Source organism: Dermacentor silvarum, chromosome 5, assembly GCF_013339745.2.
Source record: "Dermacentor silvarum isolate Dsil-2018 chromosome 5, BIME_Dsil_1.4, whole genome shotgun sequence".
In the NCBI taxonomy this organism is placed as follows: Eukaryota; Metazoa; Arthropoda; class Arachnida; order Ixodida; family Ixodidae; genus Dermacentor; species Dermacentor silvarum.
Genome location: NC_051158.1, coordinates 79681483 through 79698688, shown reverse-complemented (window position 1 = coordinate 79698688; position 17206 = coordinate 79681483). Strand labels below are relative to the sequence as shown.

Below are 17206 nucleotides of genomic sequence, written 5' to 3'. Positions count from 1 at the left end.
ATATTTGCTAAGATATTCACGTACGCTTCCTGCACTCCTTGATTGCGCAATACCTCTATGACTGCTTGTATCTCTACTGAATCAAATACCTTTTCAAATAAATCAAATTAATATAGGCTTATGATGATGATGATGATGATGATGATGACATCTATGAAACACCATGAAAGCCCAAAACAGCAACTAAAACAGAAATTACCTTGTTATTTTAAATAGTGATAATGTCGGTGACCGCGTCAACCCGGCATTTCGCGTACTTACAACGGCGTACAGTGCCGCTTCTACTTTCTAGACCTATACCACCCTTTGCTGCCACTACGTTGCAGCCTGTGCGCCCTGTCAACGCGACAAAAAACTGCATTGCTGCCCGCTGGACGCCTTCACCCCATCGATGTGCCCTCAGAACCCTTCTTTCGTGTCGGTCCCGATCTTCGCGGCCTTTTTCCGACTGTTCAGTGTCAAGCAACTTCAGCATATGCTCTGAGTAAGTCATTCCGACAAATCAAAAAGCGCGGTTACATTTGAGCTGAAGCATTTGTAACTGCTTCCTAATACCGGAGCATGTGGGGAAGGAAGTGGAAACACCGATTCATTTCACCTAATGTAGGCTTATCTACTTGTGACTATACCAGCTTTTAAACAAGAAACAACATTAAAAAGAAAAAAAAATAACACCAAAAAAGTTTACGTACCCCGGGATCTCACAAAATGCTAAATATTCGAGCAGCCTTTAAAAGTAGACATTAAAACTGGTCATCACTATGTTGTTCACATAGAACAGTAGAGGCTGGAAATAGAAATGCCAAGCTGCGTTTTGAGGCTACGGTGATATACAGCTTTTGTCAGAACCCTTATCCCGTAAACTTTTTTTGGTCGATAGTACATCTAATAACATCATCAGCCTCTATTTATCTCCACTGCAGGACGAAGCCCTCTCCCTGCGATCTCCAATTACCCCTGTCTTGCGCTAGCGTATTCCAACTTGCGCCTGCGAATTTCATAACTTCATCATCCCACCTGGTTTTCTGCCGTCCTCGACTGCGCTTCCCTTCTCTTAGTATCCATTCTGTAGCCCTAATGGTCCACCGGTTATCCATCCTACGCATTACATGGCCTGCCCAGCTCCATTTCTTCCGCTTAATGTCAACTAGAATATCGTCTATCCCCGATTGTTCTCTGATCCATACCGCTCTCTTCCTGTCACTTAACGTTACTGCTAAGATTTTTCGTTCCATCGCTCTTTGTGCGGTCCTCAACTTGTTCTCGAGCTTCTTTGTTAACCTCCAAGTTCCTGCCCCATATGTTAGCACCGGTAGAATGCAATGATTGTACACTTTTCTTTTCAACGACAGTGGTAAGCTCCCGGTCAGGATTTGGCAATGCCTGCCGTATGCACTCCAACCCAATTTTATTCTTCTGTACATTTCTTTCTCATGATCAGGGTCCCCTGTGATTAATTGACCTAGATAAACGTATTCCTTTACAGACTCTAGATGCTGACTGGCGATCCTGAATTCTTGTTCCCTTGCCAGGCTATTGAACATTATCTTTGTCTTGTGCATATTCATCTTTAACCAAATTCTTTCACATTATCGATTAAGGTCCTCAATCATTTGTTGTAACTCGTCTCCATTGTTGCTGAATAGGACAATGTCATCTGCAAACCGAAGGTTGCGGAGATATTCGCCGTCGATCCTGACTCCTAAGCTTTCCCAGTCTAAGAGCTTGAATACTTCGTCTAAGCATGCAGTGAATAGCATTGGAGAGATTGTGGCTCTTTGCCTTACCCCTTTCGTGATAGGTAACTTTCTACTTTTCTTTTGGAGAATCAAGGTAGCTGTGGAATCCTTGTAGATATTTGCTAAGATATTCACGTACGCCTCCTGCACTCCTTGATTGCGCAATACCTCTATGACTGCTTGTATCTCTACTGAATCAAATACCTTTTCAAATAAATCAAATTAATATAGGCTTATGATGATGATGATGATGATGATGATGACATCTATGAAACACCATGAAAGCCCAAAACAGCAACTAAAACAGAAATTACCTTGTTATTTTAAATAGTGATAATGTCGGTGACCGCGTCAACCCGGCATTTCGCGTACTTACAACGGCGTACAGTGCCGCTTCTACTTTCTAGACCTATACCACCCTTTGCTGCCACTACGTTGCAGCCTGTGCGCCCTGTCAACGCGACAAAAAACTGCATTGCTGCCCGCTGGACGCCTTCACCCCATCGATGTGCCCTCAGAACCCTTCTTTCGTGTCGGTCCCGATCTTCGCGGCCTTTTTCCGACTTAGAAATCTGGCTATAAGTGGTTCGTTGTCGCGAATGAGTGCGTGACCCGGTACGCGATCACGCTTGCTTTGCGCCCAAGCTGTGCAACTGAGGCGCCGGATTTCCTTTCAAAGGACGTCATCCTCCATCAAGGCGGAACCCCGCAACTCCTCACTCATCGCGGCCACACCTTTTGTCCCGAGTAGTTGAAGACCTACTTCGCTCCTGTTCAGCAGAGCACAAGCTTTCCACTGCCTACCACCCGCAGACACACAGACTCACGGAGCGGCTCAATCGCACGTTGACAGAAATGCTGTCTACGTGCGTTTCTGACGACCACAGGGATCGGAACAGCACATTGCCCTTCGCCTATAATTCGTTCCTTCACGAGAGCACTGGCTTTTCACCCTTTTACCTTCTGTTCAGCCGCCAAACCACTTTGCTCCTTGACACACTGCTTCCTTCCTCGATGAACACTTCCACTGAATATGCTCAAGACGTTTTCGCCCGTGCTCACACAACATGCCAGATTACGGGCTTCCGCCTCACTCACTCCCTGGCGGCACAGAAGATACGGTACGACAGCCGACATCTGGAAGTTCGATTAACTCCAGGCTCCGTCGCCCTATTATGAACACCATGAAGCCGCGTCAGCTTGACTGAAAAAGTGCTGCAGCGATGCACAGGACCTTACACGATATCGCGTCAGCTCGGCGATGCCAACTACGAGATCGCCCCGGTGGACTCGCGTGTCCCCACTGAAGCAGGGCAAGCTTTACTTTGCCGCGAGTTGGCGTCGCGACGGCTTCTTTAGAGGCGGTGGTTATGTTACGGCGCAACCAAGAGTGGCGCCAGTAAGAAGACGACTTGAAGTGTGGAGGTGGAATCGCTTTCGACAGACATGTTGTTTATTTATTGTTGCCTCTATTGTGAATATTGTAAACACATCGTTATACATATGGGACTTCCGCAACATAACAATGTTGCCTACACTGCTTATCGTCAATAATTTCGCAGTAATAAATTAGGCAATTCTTGGTAGAATTCAGGATAATAGCACGACACCAAAGATGGTAATGTGATATTTGCTTCTACGAACTAGTTTCAGTGTCCAGGAGTACCTCATTACCTCATTACTACCGTTTATGTGCGAGGAGCGTACGGTAGAGTTTCTACAACATATAAGATCTCTTATATCAGTTCTGCGGAATTCCGCAAGGTGGAGAGTGTGTCATAAAATGGAAATGTCACCCACCCGAATGTAGCACGAAGCTACAAAGGAAACATGCATGGGTTTCTCAGAAATAACTCTTCGCAGTTCAGAAAAAAATTCGTCCTCATCCGGGATTCAAACACGCGACGAGTGCCTTGCCGGGATGGTCGCTCTAACATCCGAGGTAACAGGGAGACTGGCAGATTGCGGCGTGAGGGTGAATTAGTCAAGAACTCGAAGCACATGAACAATCCATATGGCAAATTAGTTATGTGGAACCCCGCAAGGTGGCGGGAATATCATGAAAAGAAAAAAAGCTGGCACTCGCACGTGCCCTGGTGTATTCTTCTGGTTTACTTTGTGCTTTCCTTCTGTTAATTTTGAGCTCTTAGAGTAAAGTACGATAGAGACACAGCCATAGCGAACGAGACGAGTGAACCGAACTCGAAGGAGCGAGCGAACGAACGCTTTTACCCTAATCGAAGCTCAGAGGAGCAACTGACGACGTACCGCAGCGTGCGCTTTTACATGCGGAGGTGGGACCGAGACAGGCGAGGATGCAGCCACGCGTAGCCCCTTAGCAAGCTGCGCGCGAAGCGCAATTTACGCGCCCTTCCTGTGCTGACGTTGGAGCATGTCAGGAGCGCGCGCAACAGCTGCGCGCGAGTGAGTGCATATGCAGGGAGCAGTGCAAAGAGGGTATGGGAAGAGGAGTATGTGACATTAGCCATCTGCCCCGCAAGACTGGTGTTGACTCGGTGTGAGACAGACAATGCTCCCCATTTTTTTCTAGTAATTATCCCGTTAAATATTGTGCCTGCTATCAGTGAGTGACGTCACTTCCGGTTGTGCATGATACAGCAAATTTTGGCTAACTTGCATAAACCTGTCTGGTATCTGAACTGTAACATTCTGTGATTTGGTGTGCGGCAATTAGTGATTTGTAATTATTTTCTAAGCGTTCCTGTCACTTAACTAACTCAAGTTGTAACTAAACGTATGCTATGTCATCATCATCATCATCATCATCATCAGCCTATATTTATGTCCACTGCAGGACGATGTCATATCTGATGTTGTATTTATCATCAACATTAAGTAGAACCATCGATTTCGTGCATTTTTTATGTTTAATGACTTATTTTGAATTTAGAAACATTTCTTCAATTCCGCACAAACCGGAAGTCGGGGGTCGACCGGAAGAAACAAATAGGGTCACTGACTCCCGTTCCACAAAAAATTGTGATCCACCTGATAGTAGCCTGAAGCTACATTTTATAGCAGGAGCTGCATCTTATAATCACAGCTTAAATATGTGCGTCAGCATACTGCTAAGGAGAGCCATTCCGCGGTATAGTGATCAAACAACGAGAAAAAGAAGTTTCATCAAAACTTCCCTGCAGAACACAAAAATTTTAATGCGCAGGTATCAAACCTGCAGAAGATAACCGAAGAACATTGCAGAACAGAATAATATCAATAATTTTAGCAATCGAACTAGTGCATGCATAGAAAACCGTTGTGCAGTTGGCCCTCGGGTTGCTGTGCTGAATGTAGTGTTCAAATTCTATCATGGAAACAATTTGGATCTATGAGTGTCCTGCACCAAGTGTGGGCTGCTTTTTAAGCAATCTCTTTGGCGCAAACTTGAGTTACTGCGCATGCGCAATTGAATATGTGTCTCTCTTCAATGAACTGTGTTGACGCTAACTTTGATCCCGTCTTATGTGGCACCGAGTGAATGTCGCTTCTAATAAACACCAGGGACACCGAATTAGGCCCCTTGCCATGCACCACTGCATATTTCCTACTCTTCAATGACAAAACATCCTTCAAATTGAATCCAGCGATCGGTAGAACCAATGATCACTTCCCCTTGAAGTGCGCGTGTACATGTGTCTATATGAGTGAAATATACATATATACTTGTATATGCAGAAAAAACTTATTTAATCAAAACGTATACCTGTAGCCTATTATAAAAACCTTCTGCACTTGTACGTATTGCAACTCAGTCTCTCTTTCGTCACTTTCATAATGATAATTATGTTAGGTATAGTAGCATTTGAACTATATCCCATTTTTATTACACATCTATATTTGGTAAATATGCTAATCATCACAATAAATATGCTAATCATTTTCCAATTTGAGCTGGTCGAACTTTATACCATACAATATTATGTAGCAAAAAGTAAAAATTTGCACACCTCAAAACATCAGTATACACGTTAGTTTTCAGATACCAAACGCCAATTTTGGCGCTAGAAAACGGCAAAAAGAGCAAGCGGAATCTCACATCCTTAGAAAAAGGCGGTATATCAAGTAGATAGGCCGTAAAAATCTGAAGTCCTGAAGGGCCCAATGAGAATACGTAACTCATACTGCCATATTAAAATTTCTTTAATAACGTTGAATGGATATGTAAAATATCTGGCTAAAATAATTTGTATTTTCACAATAACTCTTTTACGTCTTCGAAGTTTTGAACCGTAATAAATTACAAAGCAGACTACGGCCAGGCATTCGCCTCCTATGAGTCATGGAAAAAAAATATAGTATATGTGTTGACGTAGAGCTGCCGTACTTCAAGCAATAGGTCACAAGTTCTTCTTAAAGGGCCCCTAAACCACCCAAAGGTCGAAACTTAGTTGTGGTGTTGCAGCTGTGCACGAGTCTACAATGAACACGTAGCCGCGAGGATTTTTCGAAATGGTGCGGTAATAGCGGAGTTACACGCATTTGATGTTCGAAACACGGCCATCGCTCGTATCGCTATTTCCTTCGCTACACTCCGTTCGTCAGCTGGTCCATCCTCCTCACCGAGCGCTGCTCCAGACCAAATGTAACGTGAAATATGTCATCGCCAACGCGCTTTTTAACAGACTGTATACTTCCGATTAATGCACGTCCACGCTAGCGGCAAGCGCACTGACGGCGAACCGGCCTCCAGTGCCGTAGAACGACTGCCGTGCGAGAGGTGTCCACAGTAGACGGCAATTCGGCCGGCACACCGCCCACCACACGACCGCGGGCCAATCGACGACCGCTAAGCTGCACGCCTCCGCCACCGGGGATGAAAACATCGATCGGCTGCAGCTTCTGTTCCAAGCAAAATAACTTCCGCTAGATATATTGCTGCCTAAATTGCACATTTTATGATAAACGACATCAACTGTCAAACGCTAAACAAGAACGAGAGCTCTGATACTTGACGAACTCAGCTGCAGTGCACGGCTACCGACGGCAGACGATCGAGCCGGCTCGGCTGTGCTCGCATTGCAGCTGACGGCGCAATTAATATCAGCGTATTTTGTTCTTTGTGTACAATTATTGCGAAGAGCGACAACAACGGTAACCAAATATTGCGGGTTGTGAGCGTCGGTAATTCATCCCGAAGCGCCATCCGCTTTAGCTTTCTAGTGAACTGGAGAAGGCATAGCCTCGATATCGGCGCCGTCGAGCAATCATCGGCTGTGAGTATGCGGCACAAACTGCTCACGGTTTCATCCTCTCTACGGCGAAAAAAAATCTCGCCGTTCGCGAGCAAAACCGTCGTCGAACGGCAGCCCGCAAATGATAAATGGTGTGCGGCGAGTTACCGTGCCGGTAACGTGGACTGGCCTTAGCCGCGACTTCGCGCTTCTCGGCTACCCGTTGTTGCTGCCCTGCCGGCCCGTGCTCATGCGAAGCGTGCCGGTATTGACCCCGTGTTGAGCGCACGTCTAGAAACGCTTACACTGTCGCACTCTGTTCGCGCAGTTAATCTGACCGCTAAGCACGACTGTGTTGGAACGTGACTGATTTGGCACTTGCGTTGCGGGCCAAATTACCGATTCGCAAGGGCGCACAAGCCACCAACACGACGAAGAACAGCAGGGAGCACGCGTACCTGCTAGCAGACCAACCGGAAGTCGTAGGTTCTTGTTCAACCAATCGACATCCTCGCCCCCGTTGACATAACCAGATGTACTGTGGTGACGTCACGACGACCACTGGGGATACTGGAAAGCCCGGACAGGAGCACGGCATTGTTTTTTTTTTTTTTTTTTTTTTTTTGTGGCGCGCCCGCGGCACATAGCGGTGCAGCGTTTGGCATCGTTGATCGTGACGGCTTTGCGAACTCGATCTGCGTGTTTACCTTAAATGCTCAAAAAATATCGGAGGTTCTTTAGGGGCCCTTGTTGAGAAATTAGGACGTAACAGCTTAATTATTAAAATGACTTACACAGTAAGAATAATAATTTTAGCCTATGATTCGTGGATGTGCCGCTAGAAGCGGTAATTGAAGTAACTTCACAATTTCATTTACTGATTCTGTGAACGAGTGTGTAGACAGGATTAACCGCAGTCTCATCCTTTCCATTCATTCGAGCTGGTTCAATATTACAAATTATTACAAGGTTCGTACGCCTCGGGCATAATCTGCAATGCTGCTAAATTCACAAATCTCGAAGCCAGTTGAAATCATCTACGCTGAAACCAAAAGTTTATTTCTTTTTTTGATTGTTTTTTCTGCTTGTACAAGAGAGTTCAAGCGAAGACATTTTGCTATTATTATGCCTGGTTACCTAAGTGAGCCGAGTATACAAAAACCTCAGAAGTTTACGGTGTAAATGTCAACAAGTACATGGGCCTTATACGTAACGTAGAAATACAAATGCTTTTTCCATTTATGTTGATTTTCGAGGCTTCAAACACCGATATTCACTGACAAGAACATCACTTACACTGTAAAAAATTTCCGTCAATATACGGAGGATTTCCGTCATTATACGGAAAAATTGCAGTAAGAATACGGAAAATATCTCATTTTCAGAAATACAGCAAAATTTCCGTTAAAATACGGAAAGTGCTCCCCGTTTTAAGTTTTACGGACATTTTTCGTAATAAATACGGAAAAATTGCAGTAAGAATACGGAAAATATCTCATTTTCAGAAATACAGCAAAATTTCCGTTAAAATACGGAAAGTGCTCCCCGTTTTAAGCTTTACGGTCATTTTTCCGTAATAATACGGTGACTACACTGTTCTGTACGAAACAGACAGAATTCCGTATTTTTGTTATGTGATCATCCGTATTTTTGCAAGGAAAACTATACACGCTGTCTGCGTGAACGCTTGTACTCACAAAGTTTCCTCTAAGAATATTTTATTGCAATGCAAATGGCGCCTGTGTTTGTACTGACGTTTATTTGGTGTCAGCACTATATATATATAAGTTTTAGTGAACAAAGAGCGGTGGCCATACATGACAACGTAAACAAACCTGCGCCGTTCAGGTGCTGGTGCATTGGCAATTACATTGGTGCGCTATGCAAAAATTGTGCGCACTCTAAATCAGTACCGAAACGCAGTGTAATGACCACGATTGGCTTTACATTTAACAAGAAATGGCCGCGAAGAGAACTGGCGGCCTATAAATCCAAGTACTGCGGCTATAGATGAAATTTTAGACGGAGAGAAAGAATTAACTCAGGAGTGGAAGGGTTTTACCGAACTGTACCGTATTTGGTTTCAATCGCCCCATATTATTTGCAAAATATCTCATCTCTGTCAACTGCCATTCATTGACACACCCCCATTACGCATATTCTGCACAGTTCAATTGTTGACAGCGTTGTAAATTTTTGCGGTAAGATGTAATCGCGAGCATTTATTCTTATTTATTTATTTAGATACCCTAAGGGCCCACAGGGGCATTACATAGGGGGGGGGGGACATAAAGCAGAACACAATTTTCACAAATGAAGGAGCATCGCAGGTGGTAAATACAGCACTTTGGGGTACATCAAGTCGTGAAACATATTAACAAGGTAAATATTCTTACAAAATTCACACTCAACGAAGCAAAAACAAAATAGCGAAAGCGAATAAGTGCTCTGGGAGAGAAAAATGTTACTAAAAGTGCTAGGATTGTAAATACGTTAGTAATGCTGAATAAAATAAGGAAGACTGTGTGTTATCGTGGCAATTCTGGAGGGTAACTGATTCCATTCTTTTATTGATAAGGTTAACGGCGAATTGTTGGACTTTTCCGTCCGGGCAAAGATAGGGTTAACTTTGTAGGCATGATCGATGCGATGTGAAGTATGAGGTGACGGTAAAATGTGTGACCGGGCAAATGATGTGTTGCTGTGATACAGTGTGTGAAAAAAGCATAATCTGGCGAATTTTCTGCGCATTGCGAGTGGCGGCATGTTGAGTGTTTGCTTCAAAGATGAAACGCTTTGAAATCGGGAGTAGGATGACATGATGAATCGCGTTGCTTTATTCTGGACGGCTTCGAGTAGATTGGTAAGGGCGATCTGGTAGGGTTGCCAAATGACTGATGCATATTCCAGGGAGGGACGCACGAAGAAAGTGTACGCTTGAAGCCTGGTGTCCCTGTCGGCCAGATGCAAGCGTCGCTTCAGAAAGCCAAGTTTCTTTTGCGCTTTAGTTGTGATATATTTTATATGGTCAGTCCATGTTAAGCTAGAATTTATGTAGACACCGAGGTATTTAGCCGATGTAACCGAGTTTACTATGCTATTGTTTAAAATATAAGTATTAGTTTGAGACTTTGGAACGGAAGTGATGTTCAGGTGATTGGTCTTTTCTGTGTTAATTTGCATCTGCCATTTGCAGCACCATTCCGTTAGTTTATTAAGGTCAGATTGCAGTGTTATAATGTCGTTAGGGCTAACCATATATCTCTCTGTAAATCACACAATCATCGGCAAAAAGACGAACTGTTGAATTAATATTTAATGCTATGTCATTAATGTATATCATCATGTATCATTTAGCGTTTCATCTTGAAACAAGACCGGCGAGCGCACACTTTCTTGTACGGAATTCTGCTGTACAGTAACAGATGGACGCATTGTAAGTGAAGAACAGAAACAATGGATGGTTAGGCTGCTTGACTCTCGGCATGTTTGAATGGGCAAAGTTCCGAATTTGTCGCTGTGTGGTGTATGTTTGTGTGCTCGTCATGTGCCGTCATAGCGCGGGTATACTTGCGCGGAATGTGTTTCACTCGGCTACAAAACTTTGCACGCTGCGGCATCGAACACGCACCAATACGTGTGCAAACTACGGGAAGGTGATCGAAGATGAGGGATATAGCACTGTGTGTACTGTCAAAAGGAAAGAAAGAAAGAAAAAGAAAAAAACGCCCTGTCCCGAGTTGGCATAATGATTCAACCTTTATTTCTTTTTTAACCCGACATGTAACACCATTTATTACATGAGCTTTATCCGTGGGTAAAAGTAATGGCACAACTCACTATTTGCCCGTTTATTACATGCACCAGCCAGTCCAAATTAACACTATACTAGAGCTTATTGACGCATCGCATTACACTCTAGCACGGCATTGCAACGCTCACCGGACTCTCGTCTGGTTGACTTATCCCTCTTTGTATACAATGTATACAAAGAGATATCTCTTTGGCAATGTATACAATGTATACAATGCCCTGTGGCAGAGAAAGCGATCTCCTCTTCCAGAGTTCAATTATTTGTCAAGCAATCATTTTACTCTTCCAACAACTACTGCATAAATGGGAAAACGAAACCGATTTTGTTTTGTTCTCCGCGCTCCCAGCACCAGGTGGAACCACGCGCGGCGCTTCCGATCTCGGAGGATGTAACAAGACGAGCGGTTGACGAAGCTGCATTGTGTAGCCAGCCGGTTTATCTTTTTATGTTGTACAGTTTGTTAGTTTACCGTAAATATGTCTTGATTTGTACTCAAGAGTGGATCAAGGCCCTATGGAACAGAGATTGACGCATCGTGAGCGAAGAACAGACGCGATGGATGGTTAGGCTGCTTGACTCTCGGCTGTACGACTCTCGGCATGTTAGGACTGGCAAAGCTCCGAATTTGTCGCGGTGTGGTGTACGCTTCTGTGCTCGTCAAGTGCCGTCAGAGCGCGGGGATGTTTGAACGGAATGTGTCCCTTCGTCTACAAAACTCTGCACGCTGCGGCATCGAAGTCCTGTGTACGGGTGCACGTATGCGCTTGGATACGGGATAGCCTGCCCTCAACGGATGTTCAACAGTGTACGCACGCTGCGCGTACGCGTACGTATGAGGTAAGCCCGTTGTAATTCTATTTGTTCGGTTTGCATAGTGTAGCTGTTTAGATGATGTGTGGTAAGTTGGCGTGGCGAACAGAACTATTTGTTTTTCAAAAGGCCAGTAAACAGCGTCATAGGGCAAAAATGGCGCGTGAATGGGAAAAAGGATCAAATAATTTTACATCGATCTCCATGGTAGCGCGATCGAAATTTTTTGTGTGGCGCGTATAACCTATTGCTCATGCGCGTTAAAAACTTAGAATAACAGTGCATTCAGTTGCGCACATAATTCCTATTGACGCTTGTACTGTCACTATACGTGCGATAGTCGCCTCCTTGTTTGCATGCATTTACATTGTGGTTACCAAAAAAAAAGTGTTAGCTCTGCTGTGTCTTTCCTTGGTGCAACTGCTTGTGGTGCAGCAAGACGTTTTGCTTCTAATGATGTCTGGGCAATCCAAGCGTTCGTGTCGTGTAGCTAGCTGTAAATGTATCAGTTGCAAAAAAAATTGTACATGCCAGAGAAGCAAATGCAATCAATATAGACTGTATTTTATAAATCCTTCAGTTCAACTGCTTCAGCAGAAAGTAGATATGCATGAAAATCAGATGATTGTGCTGATGCTCAGCAAGAACAGGGTAACATAACATTACTGATTCAATATTTTCTTTTACTGAAAGACTAGTTGCTGGTGTCCTGCTGGAGCTGAGAAGAGATCTGCTGCCTGCCATGAGACCATGTCTCTCAAGTTACCGCAATATTGTTGCCTTCAAAGTAAGTGGATTTGTTTCTCTCAGCATTTTACTACCAACCTGCATCATGGCAATTCACTTAGCTGTGTAGGTGATCACTGTTAGTGACATTGGAGTGCTGGTGGACAAGCACCCTTTGAATGTTACAACACACAGCTGTGGCAATATGTGAAGCTGTTAATATACAGAGTGTCCCAACTATGATGCATAAATATTTTTTAAAATAAAGATGCCACGTAGCTGGACAAAACCAAGTTATTATGTTTGCCATTGCTTGGAGATACTGAGAATATTCTTTGCATTCTGCCTAATTAGATCATTAGTCTTAATTAATCAACCTCTCAATTACTCTAATCAGATGAAAAGTGTAAATGAGGAAATTGTAGAACACCATGAACAACTCCTGATACAGCATCCTGTTGTGCAAAAAGTGCTACATATAAGTGTTCTTCCGAGCGGGAAAGAAGCTCGCGAATACACATAAAATTGCCGCATGAATGGCCGCTCGAGGCTCTTTGCGTGTATTCGTGGCTTTCTTTCACGCTCAGAAAAACTTTCATGTAGCACATATTTCATGTAATTATAATATGTGAGAAGTTGATTAAATAATTTACACTTAATTATGCAATTAGGCAGAATGCAAAAAAGTGAGTATCTCCAGGTGATGGCAAACTTTACCTTGGTTGTGTCCAGATATGTAGCATTTGCATATTTTCAAACCTTTGTGTGTTGGGATGCCCCGTATAAGCCAGATTTGTTTCTCCAAGTTAATATACTGATGACATTCGATTGTGGTCTAGCAGGCAAAAATGCTAAACAGGAAGAAATATTAATTTGCTCTTGGTAGGTTGTTCAAGCAAATCAGCCAAGTTGTTACACATGAAATGCGGCATTTGTAGGTGTGTTCCGCAACACTGCAGCCCTGCAGCCCTAAATAACTTTTGAGTAAAGTGCTACTACTATAATTTCTCTAAAGCTTGCAGCAAGGTTCAGCATTCCAGGAGGCTGGCATCGAGAGATCTATTTATATGAATTTCATATGTGAAAATGAGGTGTTATTGTTTGGATGACTGTATAAACTTATGTTTTAATTGCAGTCTTGCATGAGGCAGACTTGGACGGGAAAATTGATTTCTTTTGGGCAATGCGGTACAAATGCATGGGGTAATGCTTGTATGCATACACATTACATCCCTATTGCTTAGCCAAGGGGTGCCCCTGCGTGTTAAAATTTACAGGGCTCAGATTGAAGAATGTCAACTTTTGTAAAATCAACTACACCTTTTAGATTATGAGATTACAATTATTGCATACCGTCATAGTGTGGTATATGGGCTGAATGTTTTTCACTTTGTCTATAAAACCCTGCACACTGCGGTATCACGAAAATTTATTCTATGTAAAACAAGCGATGCTGCTTGCCGATTTAAGCAAATATAAGGCAACTTTTCTAGGAATGTTTCTGGCCTTGTAATGTACTTCATGTTATATTCTTTAAGACTATAAAGCAGATTGTTCTTCTGCACATTTTCTGGAAACTTAAACTGCGGCGATCTAAACCACTTGGCAACAATGCTGTGATCGCTACCGCGTGTGGAGCAAACGCAGCTTTGCCTTGTTCAATTGTGTCGCGGGCACTTCTGAAGCGCTGCCTATTTATAAATAATCTTGGTGGCATGGAAGCGCCATCTGCTTCTATGCATTGCTTTGTTTTCTTGTGGCATCACGTCACATTATAATCGTAATATTTTTTTTTCGTTTTCTGAGAGTCTCATATTGCCCCCCCCCTCATCATGCTGTCATTGTGGTTGCATTATTTATGTGCAAATATTTATGTATAGATGACCACTGCTCCAAGTTCCATTTTATCGCAAAGTAAGCTACGGATACCCAAGGAATTATGTATAGCAAAATACCAAAGTCAAATTGCCGAACACAACCAAGGAGACTCAGTGCACAGTCTCTCACCAGATTGCATTGGTCATGCAAAGGTGCACAGCATACCTCTTTATTACTTGCTGAACAAGCTGTGAGAAAACTGAATATTTATGTAGCTTCAATTAAGTGCTATCAGCCATTACTTCTGCCCTCGGCAATTGTGGACTATTATCACGGCTTTTCTTTTTCTAACTCATTTCGCTTATTATAGAGGGATTACTGCCTGTGTTCATAGGAAATAAATCACATGGGCAATCAAACGCCAAGAATGTATAAACTTGGAACATTGATTGTGCAGTTTGATAGTTCAGAATAAGTAGAAATACAGCATAAAAACTTAACTTTTACTTGAAACAACAATAGAGCATACAGTAACCATACGTGCCTGCTGTAGCCCCTGTGCCAAGTAAATTTCAATTCTCCTTTTTGCATCCTATCAGAGCGCTGGTAACATGTTTCACATTTCTGTCAGCCAACTAACCTGTCTTGTAACAGTAAAAATGTGCCAACTGTGTTTTTTAACAACATGCTAGAATATGCAGGCAGTTCGCTTAGAAAACTAAAGCCATAGAATCAATACAGTGATGCGACTTTCGGTTTGCATCTCACAGGTTGAGAAAAATAAGGTGGGAGCTGTTTCCAATGTTCCGACTAGATAGCAAAGCTAGCATAAAAGGTTGCACACCACTGAGCTCTACTATGGGGGGCTGGATAGCGCATTGAGCGCCTTCGACTGAAGCCAAGCTTGTCCCAGAAGTTGGTACTTCACGACTTTGCTGTGGCATTTCACCTGCACAGGAGTGCGGCATTTCTGCTATAATGCTTGCCCTTTGTGCCGCAAGCTACTGAAGCAATCCAGAGAAGTATTTCGAGAAGACGTCCAGAATTTTCCATCACAGCACTGACAGCATCGCTAACATGAGTGGCACGTGCTGAAAACACTTGTCAATCAGAAAATGCTTTCTGTAAGAAAAACTTATCACGTACGGGTTCAGAACATTGTAACAGCTCTCACCAGACATATGGAGACATCGCCTAGATGTGGAAAACCACGATGAAAAATTTTTATGGCAGCAATATTGTGCAACGGCACACACTAGTAAGTGCAGTGTATGCCCTACTTTTGGGACAAGCCGCTGCACGACACTGCATTTCCGCTGGCTTCATCTACCCCTGGCTCTGGGCAGCGAAGCGGCATCCAGCAAAACATAGTAGAGATCAGTGGTGCACATAGTATTTTATGTCCCCTTTCTCGATGCCAGCTGAACACACGGTAACTGTTTCCAAAGCAAAAACTAAGGGCAAGGGCTCTGTACACATTGCATCGTAATGTGGCTGATGCTTGGGCAAAGCAAATACTGTGCATGGTAGATTTGTGTGAGGCAAGCTAGGAGTCAAAAAGCCTGCTGCATACTAGCAAATGACCAACATATTGTTGCATGTTGAAATTCTTTTTTTATTCCTCATCACTCATTTGTGTAGGGGAGACGGCTCTCACAACTGGAGAAGCCTGGGAAGCATGCAGTACTCCACAAAACCAGTTTCAACGTAAAATGTGTCTGCATCTCATAATTTCATGGCTGCAAGAGTGAGCCCAATGGTAAACACATCTGAGTGTTCATGATGTCATGCATTATCCACTTTATCTGCACGTCATACCTATCCTGACAAAGCTGATATTGCCTTTAGATAAATTGTAGATGTTGTGAGCTTGCATTTCAGAACGCACAACAAGCTTAACACGTACAACACCAGAACAATTTGTTGAGAATTTCGGATCAGGAATCTTCGAAGCACAATTTGTTTAGTGCTGTTAAGATTCTGCTTAAGGTTGTTGATTATTACATTCATATAGTGTTCAAGCATTGCTGTAACAACAATCTTTGCTTGGAGTATATAGTACTCCAAGCGAAGAATGCCACCAGAACGCCACAAGAAATGCCACCAGCTCCACATGAGCTGGTGGCATTTTGCTCGATATTCAAAAACTGGTTTCTTCTTCAGTTGAGATTTTCAAGTTTGCATTCTTTATTAGCTGTTGTATGTGACCTATCCTAAATGTTTGAATAGTGAACACAACGTGACCTTTTTGATTGATTTTGTGGATTGTACACCCTTGCTGCAAACAATTTGAGATGATAACTGTTTCCGCCTTAATGAAAAATAATTGCTTGAAGCAGCCATAGCCACCAATAATACTAGCATGACACGATTATGAAAATTGTGATGTACTTTGATTTATAATGTTTTTAAACATATGGAGCTCTGCCTGTGGTGTAAATGGGTTCCTGATATCCATTCGTGATGCAAGAATTTGAAGAATAAACTGAAGCAAGAATGTTTACTTACTTTTCAAGAGAAGCTCATGGCAATTTCCTCATGAAAAGTAAAATAACTTAAAATAACTTTACTGAGCTCAGAAGAGTGCTACAATTGTCTCATTCGAATAGTGCCATATACAGAAGCTACAAAAAATGTTTAATATTTTGGTTGCATTTGTATATATCGGTCTTGTCACGTGTTGCAAGCTGTATTCAGAATGGCCACAGCTCAGTCATGATTGTGGCATTGTGCAATGAAGTACCGCTGGCATCACCCGGAAAGTGTCGCAAAGTTACAAATACAACTTTGAATGGGTTGTTTTAGGAAAAAAGACTTAGCTCAGCAAATTATCCTTTTTTATGCAGCCTGTCGAGACAAGGTTTCTGTACATGGCCATGGCGCTCAAGGAAGCAATCCGAGACTGTAAACTGCCAACGTTCATTCCTGTTCCGGCAAAGACGGGCCAGCAGTGACCAGCAGGATTTTACAAAGTAAACTCATCACAGCTTGAGCCACTCCATGCCACAAGCAGTTGCTCCTCGAGCCACCTTGCAAAGGTTCCTTGGGGCACAAGTCCAACTCAGCGCCACAACCTTTCTTCTGCAGTTTTTCTACCTACTTAGCTA

General features: G+C 43.2%; 1 long non-coding RNA gene across 2 annotated transcripts; it reads left to right on the top strand.

Moving 5' to 3' along the window:
- Positions 1–11378: 11378 nt before the first annotated feature.
- On the top strand, positions 11379–16986 carry LOC125945864 (uncharacterized). 2 transcript variants are annotated; one of them, XR_007467168.1, is made up of 3 exons: positions 11379–11582; positions 12249–12342; positions 16946–16986. It is a non-coding gene; the product is annotated as an uncharacterized LOC125945864 (long non-coding RNA). The 2 variants fall into 2 exon arrangements; XR_007467169.1 differs by lacking the exon at positions 16946–16986 and adding an exon at positions 15741–15910.
- The last annotated feature ends 220 nt before the right edge of the window (positions 16987–17206 follow it).